Raw genomic sequence first — 19622 nt, forward strand, 5'->3', positions numbered from 1 at the left:
TTGATACTCTTCATTTCAAGAAATAAATATATATGAAATCTGACATTGATATCAGGGCCATGAAAGCAAGCATGGCTTCCCAATTAAAGTGTGGGTTAAAATAGACCATGTAATGAAAAGGGTCTAGGGCCTAAACCAAAGACCCACTCTGTGGTTATTTCCTTAACACCCCAGTGCCTAACTGGGATAGATACATTTTATAGAGGGAAAAACCCTATACTGATTGATTCCTTGACTTGAGAGTAAGAGTCATTAATGTAGTGTAAAAAAAACAAAAAACAAAAAACAAAAAAACAAAAAACAAACTAAGTGAAAGCCATTGAAATTTCTTATTCATGTAACATCAAAAGCAATACCATATTCTGGGTAGAATTTCAAGGATTGGTGCCATCCTTAAAGATTTAAGGATATAGGTATAGTGGTTCCCATTATATTTCCATTTATTTCTTTTTTTTTTTTAATTTTTTTAACGTTTATTTTTGAGACAGAGAGAGACAGAATATGAAGGGGGGAGGGACAGAGAGAGAGGGAGACACAGAATGGGAAGCAGGCTCCAGGCTCCGAGCCATCAGCCCAGAGCCTGACGCGGGGCTCGAACTCATGGACCGCGAGATCGTGACCTGGCTGAAGTCGGACGCTTAACCGACTGAGCCACCCAGGCGCCCCCATTTATTTCTTTTGAATGGCTCTTGCAAAAACTATACAGCTGGCAATAGAATACCATAAACTTAACCAAGTGGCGCTAATTGCAGCTGCAGTGTAGGTGTGTATTCTTATTTGAACATATCAATATATCAACACAACAATATGTATCTATTGATCTGGTGATGTGTCTGTTGATCTGGAAAACACATTTTTCAATTCCATCAATAAAGATAATTGAAAAAAAATTCAGCTTGCCTTTACACAGGAAGGACAACAATGAACTTTTACAGTCACGGTCCAAAGTCATGTTAAATCTGTCTGCTGTCTCTGTCATAATAGTACACAAGATGCTTGTTCATCTTCATAGGCTGCAGAATGTCATTCTGGTTTCATAGAGAAAGAATATGCAAATTGGAACTGGTGTATAAAGCACAAGTACTCTGTGTGGCCTAGTTAGACACATTTGAGTTAGAGAATGGAAGATAAACCCACAAAGATAAATGGGTTCATCAGAGAGGGTCTTAGGAGTCTAGTGGTATTGATTTTTAGGATATCTCCTTTAAGGTAAAGAGCAGGTTATTAGACCTTGAACTTGCTACCTCTAAGAAAGAGGTACCCAATTTGGTTAGTCTATTTGGATTTTGGAAACAGCCTACATGACATTTGAGAATACTGCCTTAACGAATTTATCAGGTGACTCACAGGCTGCCACTTTTGAGTAGAGTCCAGAACATGAGAGAACTCTGGAGGATGTCCAGGCTACGAGCTGAGAAACCTGTTAAGAGTTTTCACAGACTAAGGACTTAACTGGAGGTCAATTCTATGACTCCAAACCAACAAAACAGTGGTCAAAATAATTCCGATTTCATATTTCATAAATGATACATTTTTATTCTACATAATACTTGGTTTTGTCCTTGTATAGGTGTTGGTAATAAAATACCACTAGGGATCAAATTCCTGCTTTACTCAAAAAAAAAAGTTATAATTTACTCTGAACACATTCAAAGTGAACTACTTCATTGGTGCGCTCTCTACCACTTTTAGAGCAACATGCTTAAGACAGGAGATGATATAACTGTGATAGTGAGAAAGACACATCATTTTCTTTATTCTGTGCATGTATATGTGGCTGAATACAGAAGTAAAACATTTTTAAACATTTTATTATACATGAACCATACTTTGGTTCATGAAAAAAAGGCAGTACATTATAGCTGTTCATTTCATCTTTTAGACATCCTTATAAAGATGTCGTTTACATATATATGAACTCTCGCTCATTGTTTTTATTAACATATATGTAAAACTGAAAAGGAGATATTTTAGCATAATGTGGGATGACCATTTAAATTCACCATTTGTACTTTTATTCATTTAATAAATAATTACATAATATACCTACATGCTAAATTCTAGTCTAAGCCTAAGAATAAATGAAACCTGATTTCTAACTAGAGGGATCCTACATTGCCATTTAGAGCAAGAACAAGGTCTATATCTACAAACATCCTCATATTTTCCTTTCTAAGTCCTTTTACTTTCCTCTCTCTTTTTTTTTTTTTTTTTTTTTTTTTTTTTTTTTTTTTTTTTTTTTTTTTACTTTCCTCTCTTAAAGGATACTAGGAATGAATATAAAACCTAGATGCAGCAGTTTGAGGTTAGTTACCAAGAATTCAATCATCTTTTTCTGCCTGGCTCCAGAGTTCGTGCATCTAATACAACAACAATGCATGTCTCTATATTGTTTCAGATGCGTATTTGAGCAAAAGAATTCACTAGTCTCAATATTGCTTTACATATAGTTAAAATCGACTTTTATTAGGAAATAATAATTGAATACCTTTCCATGGTTAAAACCACCATGCAACTTAAATAAAATGACAAGCAGTACCTAGCCCACCAAGTGTTCAGTGCCACATTCAAGTGAACATATTCCAGTAAATAAAATAATTTAAAGCATTGTCAATCTAAAACTGATGTCTTAAGACATCAAGAGAAGATTGTGTTCCTGGAACTGAGGTGACATTCCTTAGTAAGTCATTTTCCTTTTTGTTTATGCTCTTCTTCCTTCCATATCAAAATTCTTCCCAACATCCAACATCTAATACTAGCTCAAATTTAGCTCAAAATGTCCACTGTCTTTTAAATCTGATAGAGTATTACAAATTTATAGGAGCAATCCAATGGAGTTCAACTAAGAATCAGAATTGAGATATTATATAAGAGTCAAGTGTTTATGTTACTTTGTATTATCCAAAAGTATACTCTATAAATTTTGAGGAATTTACATAGGAATTTAGGTCCTTTACCCAGGAGCTTATTTTTCTGTGCAGCCTTTTCATTCATAAAAACTTAAATCAAAAGATACATAAAGCATTTAGTTATAGCCAAGTCTTAGAAAAAAGAATGGTGAAGGCTCTTCAGCCTCTCTTGACCAGAGTTTTCACAATATGGTCTTGAGTTTAATTCTTGAACTCCATTTATTTTGGGGTTCCAATCTGTAGAACTGGAGTTCACTCAACAAATACCACATTTTGTGTTCCAGGCACTGTTCATGAGCTAGAAGATAACTAAAATTTATTTAGTATTTTCTACACTTACTCTATATTTACTCCCTATTTGCTTATTTACTCTACACAACAATTTTTGAGGCAGATATTCATGTCTTTTTTCATAGATGAGAAAAATGATTTTCAGAGAGATGGAGGAATTTTCCATGGATATACAGCTAGGTATATGACAGATGGATTAAATTCTTTTTTATTTTTTATTTTTTATTTTTCATTTATTTATTTATTTTTCAATATATGAAGTTTATTGTCAAATTGGTTTCCATACAACACCCAGTGCTCATCCCAAAAGGTGCCCCCCTCAATACCCATCACCCATGCTCCCCTCCCTCCCACCCCCCATCAACCCTCAGTTTGTTCTCAGTTTTTAAGAGTCTCTTATGCTTGGCTCTCTCCCACTCTAACCTCTTTTTTTTTTTTTTTCCTTCCCCTCCCCCATGGGTTTCTGTTAAGTTTCTCAGGATCCACATAAGAATGAAACCATATGGTATCTGTCTTTCTCTGTATGGCTTATTTCACTTAGCATCACACTCTCCAGTTCCATCCACGTTGCTACAAAAGGCCATATTTCATTCTTTCTCATTGCCACGTAGTATTCCATTGTGTATATAAACCACAATTTCTTTCTCCATTCATCAGTTGATGGACATTTAGGCTCTTTCCATAATTTGGCTATTGTTGAGAGTGCTGCTATAAACACTGGGGTACAAGTGCCCCTATGCATCAGCACTCCCGTATCCCTTGGGTAAATTCCTAGCAGTGCTATTGCTGAGTCATAGGGTAGGTCTATTTTTAATTTTCTGAGGAACCTCCACACTGCTTTCCAGAGCGGCTGCACCAATTTGCATTCCCACCAACAGTGCAAGAGGGTTCCCGTTTCTCCACATCCTCTCCAGCATCTATAGTCTCCTAGTTTGTTCATTGTGGCCACTCTGACTGGCGTGAGGTGATATCTGAGTGTGGTTTTGATTTGTATTTCCCTAATAAGGAGCGACGTTGAACATCTTTTCATGTGCCTGTTGGCCAGACAGATGGATTAAATTCTAAATTACATCTGATTTTCAAGCTTTTCTCAAGTACACAAAATACTTTCACAGAAGGACAGAATGTTAACAATAACCATATGTCTAAAAATAATAATTCAACATATCTAAGATGTTGAATAGCAGGTAAAGTACAGGTGTTTGCACATTGACGGTACTTATTACTTTTATACAGTAGGAAAAAGGAATGAGGAAGCAATATAAGAAGAATCATAATCAGTATGTTAATATGTAGTAGGACAGGACTAGGCTCTACATGGCAGAAATTCTAGAGTAATCATAATTTAAACAAGTTTATTCTCTCTTTCACTTCACAATGGCAGGGATCCAAGCTGCTTCTCTTACTATTCTCTGTTGTGGCTTCCAGTCTCATGGCCCAAAAGATAAATCTTTCAGAATTCCTGATGAGGCCACAGCCTCTGCATTCCCTCTGTGAGGCAGAAGGTATAGAAGTAGAGCCTAACTTTGTTCCTTAATAGCATTCCCTGGACACCGAATTTAGCACTTCGCCTACTTCCTACTGGCCAGATTTTGTCACATGTCAGTGCCTGTTTGCAAGAGAAGCTGGAAAAATGTACTCTTCCTTCTAGACAGCCAGGTACCAGTTAAAAATTGGAAAGTAATTTATTATGGAAGGAGAGTGGGTATGACAACCAGAGTTTCTGCTACAGTATCCAAGCCAAACTCATTATTTTTCTCCATGGCTACTTTTTCCTCTTGTCATCAATAATAGTGTCATTTTTTTTTTTTCACTAAGACTCAGAATGTTTCACTGTTAAATGCAGTTTAGGGAAGTAATGTAGAAAAAGGAGAGACTGTGAAATCAAATAGGACTGGAGTTGCAACATAGTCTTCTACTTGTAAGTTCTATGTATTAATAAAAATGTTCTAATGTCTTTGTGTCTCAACTTCCTCTTTTTAAAAATAGGAAACCCAATGGCATTTGTTCTTGAGGTTCACAAACATTGTATGCATGCAAACATCTAAAACATTAAGCAACACACTTTACAGAGATTATTATTCTCTTCATTTTGCCTCTTCCTTTCTCTTCAGGATCCAAAGTCAGTTGCCATGTCTTGAAAGTTAACCCAAAAATGTATTTGTAACTTCTTTTCCTTCTCCACAGAAGGAAAAGCCCTATGGAAAGCCCTGTGCTCAGCTTTATTTTATCAGCACTCACACAGGTATCATACCTAGCCTCCTAAATGGACCTCTATGCTTTCATTCTTTCTTTCATGAAAACGTTCAACCCAGAATGCTAGAATTTCTTTCCAAGTAGAAACTCTAAAGGAAAAGATCTCTGTTACCTATAGAAAAAGTTCAGAATGTCTTATATAAAATGTGTAGTACAGATGACAGCATGCAGAGTAATTCTGTGCCCACCTAGATAAAAGATGCCTTCTATCCCCACCATCCCTTTACATACACGTGTTCTTGAACTTAGTCTTCATATGATCCAAACATCCCTTATGAGATAAACTTAGTTTCCTTCTTGTCCCTATGCCCTATCTCTAAACAACCCCTGAATGACTTTACCCAATGCCTTTCCCTATCAAGTTTAACTAAAAAGTACACTCCAGCTTTTCCACCATCAATTTCTAAATCTTTGAAGCAAACATGACAAAATGTTAAAAATAGTTGAATATAAAGGATTGGATCTATGCGTTTCACTGTACTGTTCTTGCTGATTTCTGTATTTTTGAAATTTTGATTATAAATATTTAAAAAAAACTTTTAAAGAAATCCAATTGGTTTTCCTGAAGAATTAAACAAGCCTCCAAGCTGGAAATATATTTTCTTTCTTTTTTTTTTCTTTTCTTTTTACACAGAAGGTGGGATGTGGCTGTCATGCTACCTTTTAATTTTTAGCTTGTATTGTAGGCAAATGGAGTATATATATGATTTCTGCTTAATAGATTATAAACTCCATGGGGGCTTAGAGCGTGCCTCACTCATCTATGCATATAATATAAACAATTCAAAAACAGGACACTTAGACAGTAAATCCTAATATCACAGTCAGTTCAGAACACTATAACAAAAATGTCATAAGCTGGGTGGCTTAAACAACACACATTTATTTCTCACATTTCTGGAGGCTAGAAGTCTGATATCATGGTGCCAGCCTGGTCAAGTTCCTGGTGTAGCCCTATCTTCCTGGTTTATAGATGGTTCCCTTTTTGCAGAGAGCAAGCTCCAGTCTCTGCATCTTCTCATAGGTGCACTAATCCCATCATGGGGCCTATGCCCCTATGACCTCATCTAAACCTAATTACCTCCTCCAGGCTTCATCTCCAAATACTACATATTGGAAATTAAGGCTTCAACATACCAATTTTGGGAGGACACAAACATTCAGTCCATAACACCTCATATCTGGAATATTTAATTAAGTTAAAAAGAGAGATACCTACTTACAGCACATGTTGTCTGTGAGTTGAACTGGCATCGTTAAGAATTAGCGAAGGAAAGTAAAACATAGACAACAGCAAAAGCAAACATAAGACACTATAAAGATATACTTCTCAAAATGAGAAGCTAGTGAAACATTTAGAAAATTTAAAATTTCCCACACATTATTGACAATTTTTTAGACAATTGAAGACATTCCGGAGATTAGCATCATTCCCTGATACATCATTTTTTACATTTCAAAAGTATCTATTGAGACTTGAATCAGAGTTTTCAGCCACGTAAAATCAGAACCAATTTTCCCCCAAACTCTAGAGCCACACCTATCACATATTCAAACATGTGCATGTCTTAAAACTCTGAGTCACGAGAGCAGAATTAAAGAGCATACAATTTGGTAAGTTGAGCAAAACTAAAAAAAATGTTTATTAGAGAAGTAGAAATTGGCTAAAATGAGGAGACATAGATGCATAGAAAAATGACTTAATTTTCTAAATATGTAAGAATATATTTGGTCTCATAAATAAAAGTATCACTGAGAGATGAGCACCTGGAAGGTGAATCAGAACCTTCGACATAGTTTTTCAGTGTGCATAAAAAAGTCTTCCTAAGTCACTTCTATAAATGTACACTAAATATTTAGTCATTCTCAACAGTCTTAGCTCCTTCAGTTATTCCCAAATTAGATATGCTGGGTCAGCTAACTGATCAATCCACTGAAGGATTTGTGGCCCAAAGCCAGAACAAAAGAAACCTTACTGTATATGGAGAAGTGTCAATTTTTGGAAATCTCATAAATTATAAATGTAAGTTCTATGTCCCAATAGATTATTTAGCACATTTAAAGCATGAAATTATTCAATGTAGTCATTTTAGAGCAGTATCTTTAGAAATGTTAGTATAGGTAGCCCCTGTTTCCACAGAAACTCTGAAGGAAAAATTATAGTTGATTTATTCTTGCTGGTAAATTTTATTATCAGGAAAGGTTATCTCTGGGTCATTAGAATGAAGGCTAATGTTGAGAGACAGGAAGAGTCATGGAAGGTCTGCCTATATTCCTGATTGAAAAGCAGGAAGTAGCCAGGGGACTTTTCCTCTTGATTTTTATCCCAGTAATTACATGTTTACAAGTTGTTAATTAAAGAGGCAGAAGTGTCTCTTCACCTAGCTAAGTAGCTATATCTATACTATCAAAGATGAAAATTAATTCTCAAATTGCCCTTCCCCAATTTCTTCCCAATTTGTGGGTCTGGCCTAAAACATTTACTTCTTTCTGTCTGGTTTTACTTTTATGAAGATCGTGTGATGCATTAAGTGAAATAAAATACTTTTCTGTCAGTCGTTTTATGGAAGGATAAACTTTTCCTCCTCACAGCAATCATGTTGTTTGATTCTGAGTACCACGTTCACCCAAAATGCATCGGTGTTTCATTTCTCCAACGTAAATTCACACCGTTGCTTAAGGGAACCTATCTCAACCTTTTGAGAGTCACCCGAGGTATTCCTAACCACTTTTAAAAATTGCAAACTAAAATTAAAAAAAAAAAAGGTTTTGGGGCAACTGAGGCAAGTGTTGTGCCGTGCCTACCAGTGACTTAGATGCTGTGGGAGAGAAACTTTTTGGTTTGCACTGTGAGACATTGGATAGGATAACCTTCCTCCTCTGAGCTTAGAGAAGAAAGATGGAATAGGAGGAGAATGAGCAGGAGAGCCAGGAAGCAACAAGACTTGAAGAAAGGAGTAGCATTTAATAAATGCAAAATGGAATGAAGGATCTCGTGTGTGGAGCACATCTCAGGCAAGTGCTTCTCCCGTAAGTGGGACAGGCACCTCCATAACTGAGCACGTGCCTGCGCTGCAGTCTTCCCTCATATTTACGTTATATGTTCTGGGAGACCGGGTGTGGGGTGGGGGGGTACTGGAGCCACACGAGAGGCAGCTTACAAACCTGGGTGTTGGATTTGAGACTTTGACTTCTCTACTTAATGAACTCGGGCCAGTTACTTAACCTCGTAACCTTTAATTTTCTCAACATTTAAATATTAACCTCACGGGACAATTCTATTAAGTAATTTGGTAATACAAATGTATTAGGTATTATATTATGTAAACCTAATGCACACAGAGTTACTATCTGGCCAGCACTGTCCTAAGTGCTTTCATTCATGAGTCTTTATTCTGCACACCACCACAAGAGGTAATACTCCCTTTTATACATAAGAAAACTTTAATAAGTTATAGTGTGTGCAAAGGTCTTGCCATGGTCCCTCATATACAAGCAGAGCTCAGAAAACAAGATCATGGCTACTTAAAATATTGTCCGTGTATTTTCTACTGTTGAAAAAAGTTTTTAAATGATGAACTGATCTAGTTGCTAAACTATTTAATAAGAGAATGTAGCACGAAAATATTTAGATAGAAAATATCTTAACAAATAATTAGGGAAAACCCTAATGATATTTACTTGATTATTCTTATTGAACTAGAAGGTGATAAAATTTGTCAAGTATTTATTTTTTTAAAGACACTCAATTATTCATCAAAATAGTGTAATCATTGAAACAAAAACTTGCTTCTCTTAGATTTAGAATATTTTTTCCCTTCTAAGGTTTAAGGATGAGAATTTTGGTTTTTAAATCTGATATTAATGAACTGCATTACCACCATTAAATCTGAACACTATAGAGAATAAATATCTATCTAGAAAATTCCATTTCATGCATAACCAGAATGAAGCAATTAATATTTAATGAATTTTGGTTTTCCTTTTATAAAAAACAAAAATGTGTAAAAATTTTAAGATCTATAGATTTTTACAACTTTCTGCCCCTTCCCTCTGTCCCTACCCCAGGAAGCAGAAGATATGGCTCAGAAAAAGCTGTGAGTTTTCAATAATTCTGTTTGTTTCCCTTTTAAATTTTACATCTCACTTATTGTTCAAAAGATAATCTGTAGTACAAGTCCCAGTTTTTTTGACAGCTACATAATGCTCTGTGAATCCTGACTTCTTCTCTTTATTACTTTTCCTTTTAGGTCTCAGGTGAAAGGTAAAATAGTTCTTCAACACATGCTACCCTATTACAAAATTGAATTGTAAGTCCTGTGAATAGTTTTGGACTAGTATTTAGCCCTTTGGCACCATTTAAGAAACAAACAGTTGGCTTCCACTTGGCAAAAATACTGGCCAAGTTGCTCTTAGGAGTCAACCTGATTTAAAATGTGCAGTTTAAGGCAGCTATCTGGAACCTATCACTGGGGAAATGGAGGAGGATGTCACTCCCATTGTACAATGGGGGCAAAAAGTGTTTATTTCCTCTCATGCTGATTAAATATTAAAGGGAAAGGTTAAAATGGAGAATATGAAAACCAGAGCTTTGGTCCCATATGTCCTCAATGCTTTCTCATGTAAATTTGAAAGCATTATGGGAACTGGCTTCTAGACCTGCCAAGAGCAGGAACTGAAACAATCTAAAATTAGATGTTGATGGGGAAAGTCTCTAGGGACATCCAAAAACGTTCTTTTGTTTGTTTTCTTTTGTGTTATTAAGTAAATGCTGTAAATCATAGGTCACAGATTCTAGAATGCTTCCAAAAGCCAACTCCCTTTTATACTGTGCATAAATACCAAGAGAATTAGAAAGAGCCAATAGAAATTTACTATAAAAGAGAAAAATACTCATCATATAATAAAATGGTTATATTAAACAAATATATAAAAGGCATAACTACCAATTAAGATAACTATGAGCTATCAAACTCTGATAGGGGGTAGATAGTAACTGTTGAGAAATTAATTTAAAAAAAACCTGTATTTATGAAATTTTTCCTGTTGAGAGAGAGAAAGAATTATAGCAGGAGCTAGAGACAGAGAGAGAGAGAGAGAGAGAGAGAGAGAGAGAACTAAAACTAAGAATGTTGGTTAGTCCTTGCCCATAGAGAATCCCTAGCCTTCGATTATGAACTCAACTTTGACTTGGCGCCAATTAATGGAGCTTTTCTTAATAGCCACTCTCTACCCCAGGGGAACTAATAGACCCACCCTGTGCAGTTCTACTGCATAAAATCTGCATTTGTATTTCATATTTATGTAATTATGCTTCATACCATAGTCAAGTAGGCACACGTCATTTAATTATGGATATCATGGGTATTTATTGATCACATTTTATTTACCAGAAAAATTTACTAGGATCATGGAAAATGTTGGTGAATGGTCTTGCCACTGGGAAATTTTACTACCTACTGAGGATATAGATAATAAACAATTAAATAAATCTGTAAAGAAGTGACTTAGAAATTATTTAATTTGACAAACTGGTACAGAATTTGAGTTAGAGATAGCAAAGACAGGGAGACTTAAGGATATATAATGAATAATTGGGAGTGAAAGGGGTAGAATGAGACTGGTGATGGTGCCACACCAAAGCTATAACCTGGTACCACAAAGGGCCTTGAATGCCAGGACAAGGAATTTAGATTCGATTTTCTAGTCCATAATTGTAGCTGGCAAGGATTTAGAATTGTACATTTTATCAGGCTTCCGGGATGATTCTAATGTTAAATCACCCAGCTTAATAAGATAAAATAACCTTTTTGAAATTGGCAGAGATCACCAGCAGAGGTGATATGTTATTTTCCAACATTATATCGCATTATTATTTTTTCATATTCTTGGAATTATACATGATTGAATTTATGTCAGTGATTTCTCTACTGAAACATGGAATTGGCCATTTTTATAGGTCAAAATGTTCAAATATCAGTAGTTACATATAATCTAACTCTACTAAAAATTTATAAGTATTTAAAATAATTTCAAATATTTTAGGGCTTTCATATCTTGGACATTATCATTTTACATGGAAACTTTGTTGCAAGCCCTTCAAAAGTTAAGTCTTAATGAATCAATATATTGATTCAGTACATATTTACATATCCCATAAATATCCCATAAATAGTAGTTGAGTGCCTAATATGGTCAGGCATTGTTTTAGACACTAGGGGTACCACAGTGGAGAAGGCAAAAATCCTCCGTCTCAGAGAGCATGTATTAATAATATGAACAATCTTTTATTTTTTATTTTTATTTTTACTTTTTGAGAGAAAGAGTATGTGTGCATGCACATAAGCAGGGGAGGGTCAGAGGCAGAAGGAGAGGGAGAGTCTTAAGCAGGCTCCATGACCAACATGGGAGCCCAGCACTGCCATCACACGACCTTGATATCACGTCCTGACCTGACATCAAGAGTCTTGGCTTAACCTACTGAGCCACCCAGGAACCCCAACATGAACAATATTTTAAAAGTCCCCCTAGAACTAAGATTAATGTAGGAAAACCTGGATTTTATTTCTGTTTTGGCTCTGAACTTACTGAATTACATTGAAAAACAAACAAAACAAAACAAAACACCTCAGGTCTCTAATCTATGACATAAAACCTTTCATTATGTAATCTCTCATATCATCTAGCCATAAAATTCCAAGCTCCTGTTTTCCTCCAGATTTCATAAACTTGCCAGCTTGTCTCATATTTTTATGTCAACAATTTATTAATATCTTCCTGCATAGTACTCTATTTGCATTTTGCTCATTTGCTCATTCCATTCAGAGTAAAAGTTCCATTTTTTATTGCATTCTTTTTATTTGCAACCCCAATAGGAGAGTTTTCACACCTTTAAAAAACATTTTTTCTAAAGTTTATTTATTTTTGAGAGAGAGAGAGAGAGAGAGGGAGAAAAAGAGAGCAAGACACAGCACCAGCGGGGGAGGGGCAGAGAGAGAGAGAGAGAGAGAGAGAGAGATAGGCGCAGAATCCAAAGCAGGCTCTAAACTTTCAGCACAGAGGCTGAAGGGGCTTGAACTCGGAACCCCAAGATCATGACCTGAACTGAAGTCAGAGGCTTAACAGAGCCACCCAGGTGCCCCAAGTTTTCACTTTTTAAACTTCGTTTTATTACCTACAGAGCCATAGACCTGGTATGAGACAACAGGTAAAAATAAAGCATCGCCCAATTGCCTTTAAGGATAACAGATTCTGGACATTACTTCCTGAAAGACTTATAGGAAAGGATAAAGAACCACAAGAAAGCAGACTATATTCTCTCTGAGAAATGCCTCCTTCACCTGAAGAAGTTGGGCTTTCTTTGGGCGTACTGTTTCTGAAATACAAAGGAAAGCAAAGAAAACAAGAGAAAGAAAATAATGCTAGTATCAAATATTTATAAGGGCATACTAGTCTTCAATGTTTACTCTTAAAATTGAGGCGTTCAAAATAACTAGTAGCAGGTTATAAACCATAATGATATTAAGAATTATTATATTTCAAAATATAATGAATAATAAGCTAATTACATTGACTTGTCTTAAAAGAACTTGAAAGAATAAGGGGAGAGGGAAAATAGGAGATTATCTATAATAAAAACTATGATTACTCATTTATTTACTCTCTTATTTATGTGGACACCTAGCAGTAAAGCAGTCAGAAAAATCAATAAGTACATTTTAAAGGTTTTCTATACCTCAGGGACTCTAAGGGAGACAAAATAAAAAAAGATACATAATCATGCTTCCTGCTTAGAAGGATCTTCCAGTTCCCAACTTCCACAGTTGATTCTCCAGGAAATTGAGGATGAAGCAGTAAAGAAGCTACTGGGGTCTGATGGGAAAGGTAGGTGGAGGTGAGGGAGAAGGTGTTTCAAATAAAGATTAGAGCCTCAGGATGACATACAAGTTTTCAAAAGTTTCAAACCCCAAACCCCAAATTTTCTACTCCATAAGTTTTTATAGATGGGACTTTTAACTAAAAGAAATGAAGAATAGCTTTGTGATCAGGAGTGAAGAAAAAGCTGAATGCGCCTTTTCACTGTGTTTGCCTTTAAATTCCTTTTGGCTGGTTGTCAAGAGGAGTCAATAGGAAGAAAGCCTTGAGGAAATCAGGTTATAGGCAAATAGCAGATGTGGTCAAGGAAAACAAAAATAGAGATTCTTATTGGTCCAGTGGTGTCCCAGTATCCTCCTCTGTACGTACAATGCCTCTAAGAGAGTAAAACCCAAGAAAGTTTATTTCAAGGTATACATTAAAGGATATAAATGAACTACGTAGGATTTCTTTGCCAAACTTTTAAAACTACTTATATTATTATAGAATAGCACAGCATACAAATGATAGCAAAACCAAAAACGTTTTAATTCTCATCTGTCTATGACAATTTGGAGAGTAATGAGAGCATGAGTGATTAAAAATAAATTAGCATAAGGTATTACATTCCTTTGATTTCCTAAATTCTAATTTCATATTCTCTTTCATGTGATTCCTTTGCATTTCTCTCAGATGGGTCTGATAGTAATCCACACAGTAAGAATTTTTTAGTCTTCTTTTGAATTTGCACGGAAATGGTTATTCTTTTGAAGAAAGTATATCCAACAATTTATTTATTCATTCATTCCTCTAAACAAGATTTATTGAAGGCCTTGATGTTCCAGGTACTATGGAAATTAAAAGAAAAAAAATGGAAGTATTCTACCCAGGAAGTTCTCAGTCCACTTCAGGAGACATAATCCCACCTATGCAAGATTAGGTGGAAATAATTATAGTGGAACTGAGTCCCTTCCACTGTCATTTACCTTTTGGATTAGAGAAATACTGTATTGGAAGATATTGAAATAAGTGAATAAATATATATAAGATTAAGAAATGCATGCATACACATACACACACACACACACACACACACACACACACACACACACACACATATATCCTCCTTCATAGATGAAAAGATGTATTCCAAAGGCATGCAACAAGGATAGCTTTCCTTGACCCTTTCTAATCTTCCCTTGATCAGTATTTTTATAGAACAAGAAAGAGAGTGGTTGACTTGATCTGTGCTTTTTGGCCTATAACTAAAGCTTCTCTCTTCCTTTCCTTTTTATTTATAGTTCTAACATAACTCAACAATTTACCATTGCTCTTTAATATTCTGGGAAATAAAATGTGACAACAGAGCAACAACACAGAGAAAACAGATAAAAACATTTGTGTGAGTTCACATTATATATGTGCCAAAATAACTGTTCTTTAAAAGCCTGGCCTGTGGGAACATGAGGCATTGGAACTGGTTGGTGGAGAAATTCAGAACTACTCAAATGATATGGTATGTTTATCTATTTACTTATTCTACTCATGAGCAGAGTGGATCCTTTCTTGTGAATATTGGTGACAGAAAGAAGCAATAAGCTACTAGAAATTGAGCAAGAATAGGAGGTAACGTATACTTTCATTTAACAGAAGTGTTATAATCTGCCTTCTCAGTAGTAATAGACATAAAAAATAAAATTCCTAAAGTATGACATTCTCTCCACTTCTGGGAAACAAGTTAGAGAATGTTAGCACACTAATTAGAAAACCAACAGTCATGGGGCGCCTGGATGGCTCAGTTGGTTAGGTGTCCGACTTTGGCCTAGGTCATGATCTTGTTCCCAAATTCGAGCCCTGTGTCAGGCTCTATGCTAACAGCTCAGAGCCTAGAGCCTGTTTCAGATTCTGTGTCTCTCTCTCTTTCTGCCCCTCCCCCACTCATGGGGTCTCTCTCTCTCTCTCTCTCTCTCTCTTCTCTCAAAAATAAAATATTTTAAAAATTTAAAAAACCAACAATCCTTTCAATAACTGGAATAATTGCTACAACCAAATACTTTAAACAAAAAACTATAAAAATAATAAGATCTTAGAATTTGATTAGTACTAATCTAAAACATAAAACCTGGAAAAATATGCATATAATTCACAAACTATCACTAAAGTCTTCTGTGAGAAAGTTTCATTCTTGCTAATTCATCTGAAAAGAAAACACCCTTCAGGTATATTCATTCTGGAATATTATTAGGAAAAAAACTAGATAATCACTCTTTTAGAGTGATTTAGAGAAAATAGTCATATAACTCAAAATACAAATGTCTCACTCTAGAAAAATGTAATTAATAACTGGCTATTAAATATCTAAATATTCTTAAACATTCCATTATAAGCTTTATTTATATGTATGAGTTTATTCATAAACCCATATAGGTGAATATAAATGTATTTCTGTGCAGTAGAAAATAATAGAAATAGTTATCTTCATGTAATTATACTAGAATAGAGAAAAAGTTTCTTCTTTATTTTACTTGCTAAACATTCCCCAGTACCCTGTACTTAGAATTCTAGTCTTTTCATTCCATGAATGTTGTCTCCATGTAATGACTATGAAATTATTGTTGTTTCAAGTACGTGAAACTTTGTAATTTTTTGTTAATGCATTATTTCTTGTTCTATTTTGATTGATGCAGAGTCCTAAAATTATATCAATAACTTTAAGAGAAAAAAAAAACTTTCAAAATGATTTGATTATATCAAGTTAGCAACCCCTCACCAAAGTACTCATTTTAACATAGAAATTACTTATTTTTTCCAAGTTTTTATTTAAATTCCTGTTAGTTAACATACAGTGTAATATTAGTTTCAGGTGTAGAATTTAGTGATTCATCACTTACATGCAATACCCAGTGCACATGATAACAAGTACCCTCCTTAATACCCATCACTCATTTAACCCATCCCCCTGCCCACCGCCCCTCCAGCAACGCTCACTTTGTTCTCTATAGTTAAGAGTCTCTTTTCTGGTTTGCCTCTCTTTATTTTCCTCCTCTGTTCATCTGTTTTGTTTCTTAAATAACATAGATGAGTGAAATCATATGGTATTTCTCTTTCTGTGACTCACTCATTTCACTTAGTATAATACTGTCTAGCTCCATCCATGTCACTTTAAATGGAAAAATCACTTTAAATTTTTTTAATGTTTATTTATTTTTGAGAGAGAGAAAGAGAGAGAGAGAGACTGAGTGTGAGCGGGGGAGGGGCAGAGAGAGAGGGAGACGCAATCTGAAGTGGGCTCCAGGCTATGCCAAGCTGTCAGCACAGAGCTGAATGTGGGGCTCGAACCCATGAATGGTGAGATCATGACCTGAGCTGACACTTAACTGACTGAGCTACCCAGGTGCCCTGAGAAATCCCTTATTAAAAAAAAAAATTAATGTATATCATGTCAGGCATTACGTCAAGATTAGAGACTAAAATAGTAAATAATACTTAGAATCTTCCCTAGTTATTCTGGAACCTAATTGAATGAATTAAAAACTATGCAATTTCATGTATTGGTGAATAATATTAGCAAGATAAGGCAAGACACAGGGGGCAGTTTGTGCAAAACATCTGGAGTTCAGAGAAAGAATATCATGCCTTTAAGGCTAAGCTGCTAAGTATGACTATAGTGGGGGTGCCGTGTAATAAGAAATGTGACTGGGGAATTAAGGAAGAGCTGGATCATGAAGATCTGCTTTTTACTGAACTGCTGCTTATTGAACTGAGTAATAATCAGGCAAGCTCTCTAAAAGGGAGGGAGAATTTCTGAGCTTGAGGACATCTTGGAAGAAGTCTCTAAAAACTGAAAAATAATAAGAAAAAAGAATGATAAAAACCAGAACATAATTCAAGAACTGTGGGACAAGTACAAAAGGTATAATATATGTGTGATGGGGAATGCCTGAAGGAGAAGAAAGAAAGGATCAAAATAAATATTTGAAATAATAATGACTGAAAATTTCCCCCAAATTAATATTTGACACGAAACCACAAATCCAGAAAGCTCAGAGAACACCAGGAAGGATAAGTGACAAAACAAACAAAGAAGCAAACAAAAACTACACCTGGACCTGTTCTAGTCAAACTACAGAAAATCAAAGGTAAGGGATAAATCCTGATAAAAGTCAGTGGAGGGGGCAGAAAACACCTGACCTATAAAGGAGCAAAAATAAGAATTACGTACAACTTCTCAGAAACCATGTAAACAAGAAGGGAGTGGGGTGAAATATTTAAAGTGTAATTTCTGTACTCTGAGATATCATTATTCAAAATTGAAGGAGAAATAATAATAAAGAGGGTCATTACATAGTGGTAAAGGGGTCAATTCTCTAAGAAGACAAAATAATCCTTAAGGTATGTGCCTAGCAATAAAACAAGGCAAAAATAGAACTGCAAGGACAAACAGATGAATCCACTATCATAGTTAGAGACTTCAACACCCTTCATCAGAAATGGACAGATCCGGCAGAGAGAAAGTTAATAAGAGCATAGTTGAAAACAATACCATCAATCAATTGGGTATAATAGGCATTTATAGACCAAGTCTTCCAACAACAGCAGAATACATAATCTCCTCAAGCTTATGTGGAACATTCATCAAGATAGACCACAGTCTGCACCATAAAACACATTTCACCAAATTTAAAAGAGTAGAAATCATACAATGACTGCTGTAAGACCACAATGAAGTTAAACGAGAAATCAATAACAAAAAGGTATAAATTATACCAAATTGGGAATCAAACAGCATACTTTTAAATAGTACATGGGTCAAAGAAGAAATTTTAAGAGAAATTTAAAAATATTTTAACTAAATGAAAATGAATACACACTGTATCAAAATTTGGAGAACAGTGAAGTCATAGTTAGAGGACAATTTATTTATTTATTTATTTATTTTTTTTTTTTTTTTAATTTTATTTTTATTTATTTATTTTTTTTTCTTTATTTATTTATTTATTTTTTAATATATGAAATTTACTGTCAAATTGGTTTCCATACAACACCCAGTGCTCATCCCAAAAGGTGCCCCCCTCAATACCCATCACCCACCCTGCCCTCCCTCCCACCCCCCATCAACCCTCAGTTTGTTCTCAGTTTTTAACAGTCTCTTATGCTTTGGCTAGAGGACAATTTATAACATTAAATGCATATGTTACCAAATAATAAGGATCTAAAATTAGTCATCTAGCCTTCCATTTTAGGAAACTAGAAAAAAAAGAGCAAAATAAATACAAAGTAAGCAATATAAGATAAATAATAAAAATTGCCACAGAAATTGATGAAATTGGAAACAGGAAATTAATAGAGAAAAATCACTAAACCAAAAACTGGAAAAAAGAAATGCTAGTTCTTTGAAAAGATCAATAAAATGAATAAGCCTGTATACAGACTAACAGAAGAAGAGAGTGGACACAAATGACTAATGTTAGAAATGAAAGAAAGTACATCATTACAGATCCAATTAACATTAGAAGGAACAGTTGTATGCCTACAAATTTGACAACTTCAGTGAATTTGAAAGGGTAGGCCAATTCCTTAAAAGACACAAAGAAGATATATACATGGCAACAGGCATATAAATAGATGTTCTACATTGTGTGTCATCAAGGAAATGCGAATTAAAAAATGAGACAGTGCTTGTGGAGCGATAGGAACTCTCATCCACTGCGTGTAGGAATGTAAAATGGTACAGCCATTTTGGAGACATTTTGGTGGTTTTCTACAAAAGTAAACATACTCTTACTATAAAACCTAGCAATTTTACTCTCTCCTTGGTATTTTTCCAAAGGACTTCAAAACTTATGTCCATACAAAAATCTGCACATGGATGTATAACAATTTTATTTATAATTGCCAAAATTTGGAAGCAGTCAAAATGTTGCTCAATGGGTGATGAAAAATTAAACTGTGGTGTATCCAGACAATGGAATATTATTCATTGCTAAAAAGAAACGGACTTTCAAGTCATGAAAAGACATGAAGAAAACTTAAATACGTATTGCTAAGTGAAAGAAGCCAATCGGAAAAGGCTGCGTACTATATGATTCCAACTATATGACATTCTGGAATAGGCAAAACTATGCAGACAGTAAAAAAAAAAAAAAAAATCAGTAGTTGTCAAGGGTTAGAGGGAAGGAGGGATGTATAGGTAGAACATAAAGGATTTGTAGCTCAGTGATACTACTCTCTACTCTGTATACTATAATGATAGATAATGCCATTGTATATTTGTCCAAACCCAAAGAATGTAGCATACCAAGAGTCAACCCT

Source organism: Neofelis nebulosa, chromosome 4, assembly GCF_028018385.1.
Source record: "Neofelis nebulosa isolate mNeoNeb1 chromosome 4, mNeoNeb1.pri, whole genome shotgun sequence".
In the NCBI taxonomy this organism is placed as follows: domain Eukaryota; kingdom Metazoa; phylum Chordata; class Mammalia; order Carnivora; family Felidae; genus Neofelis; species Neofelis nebulosa.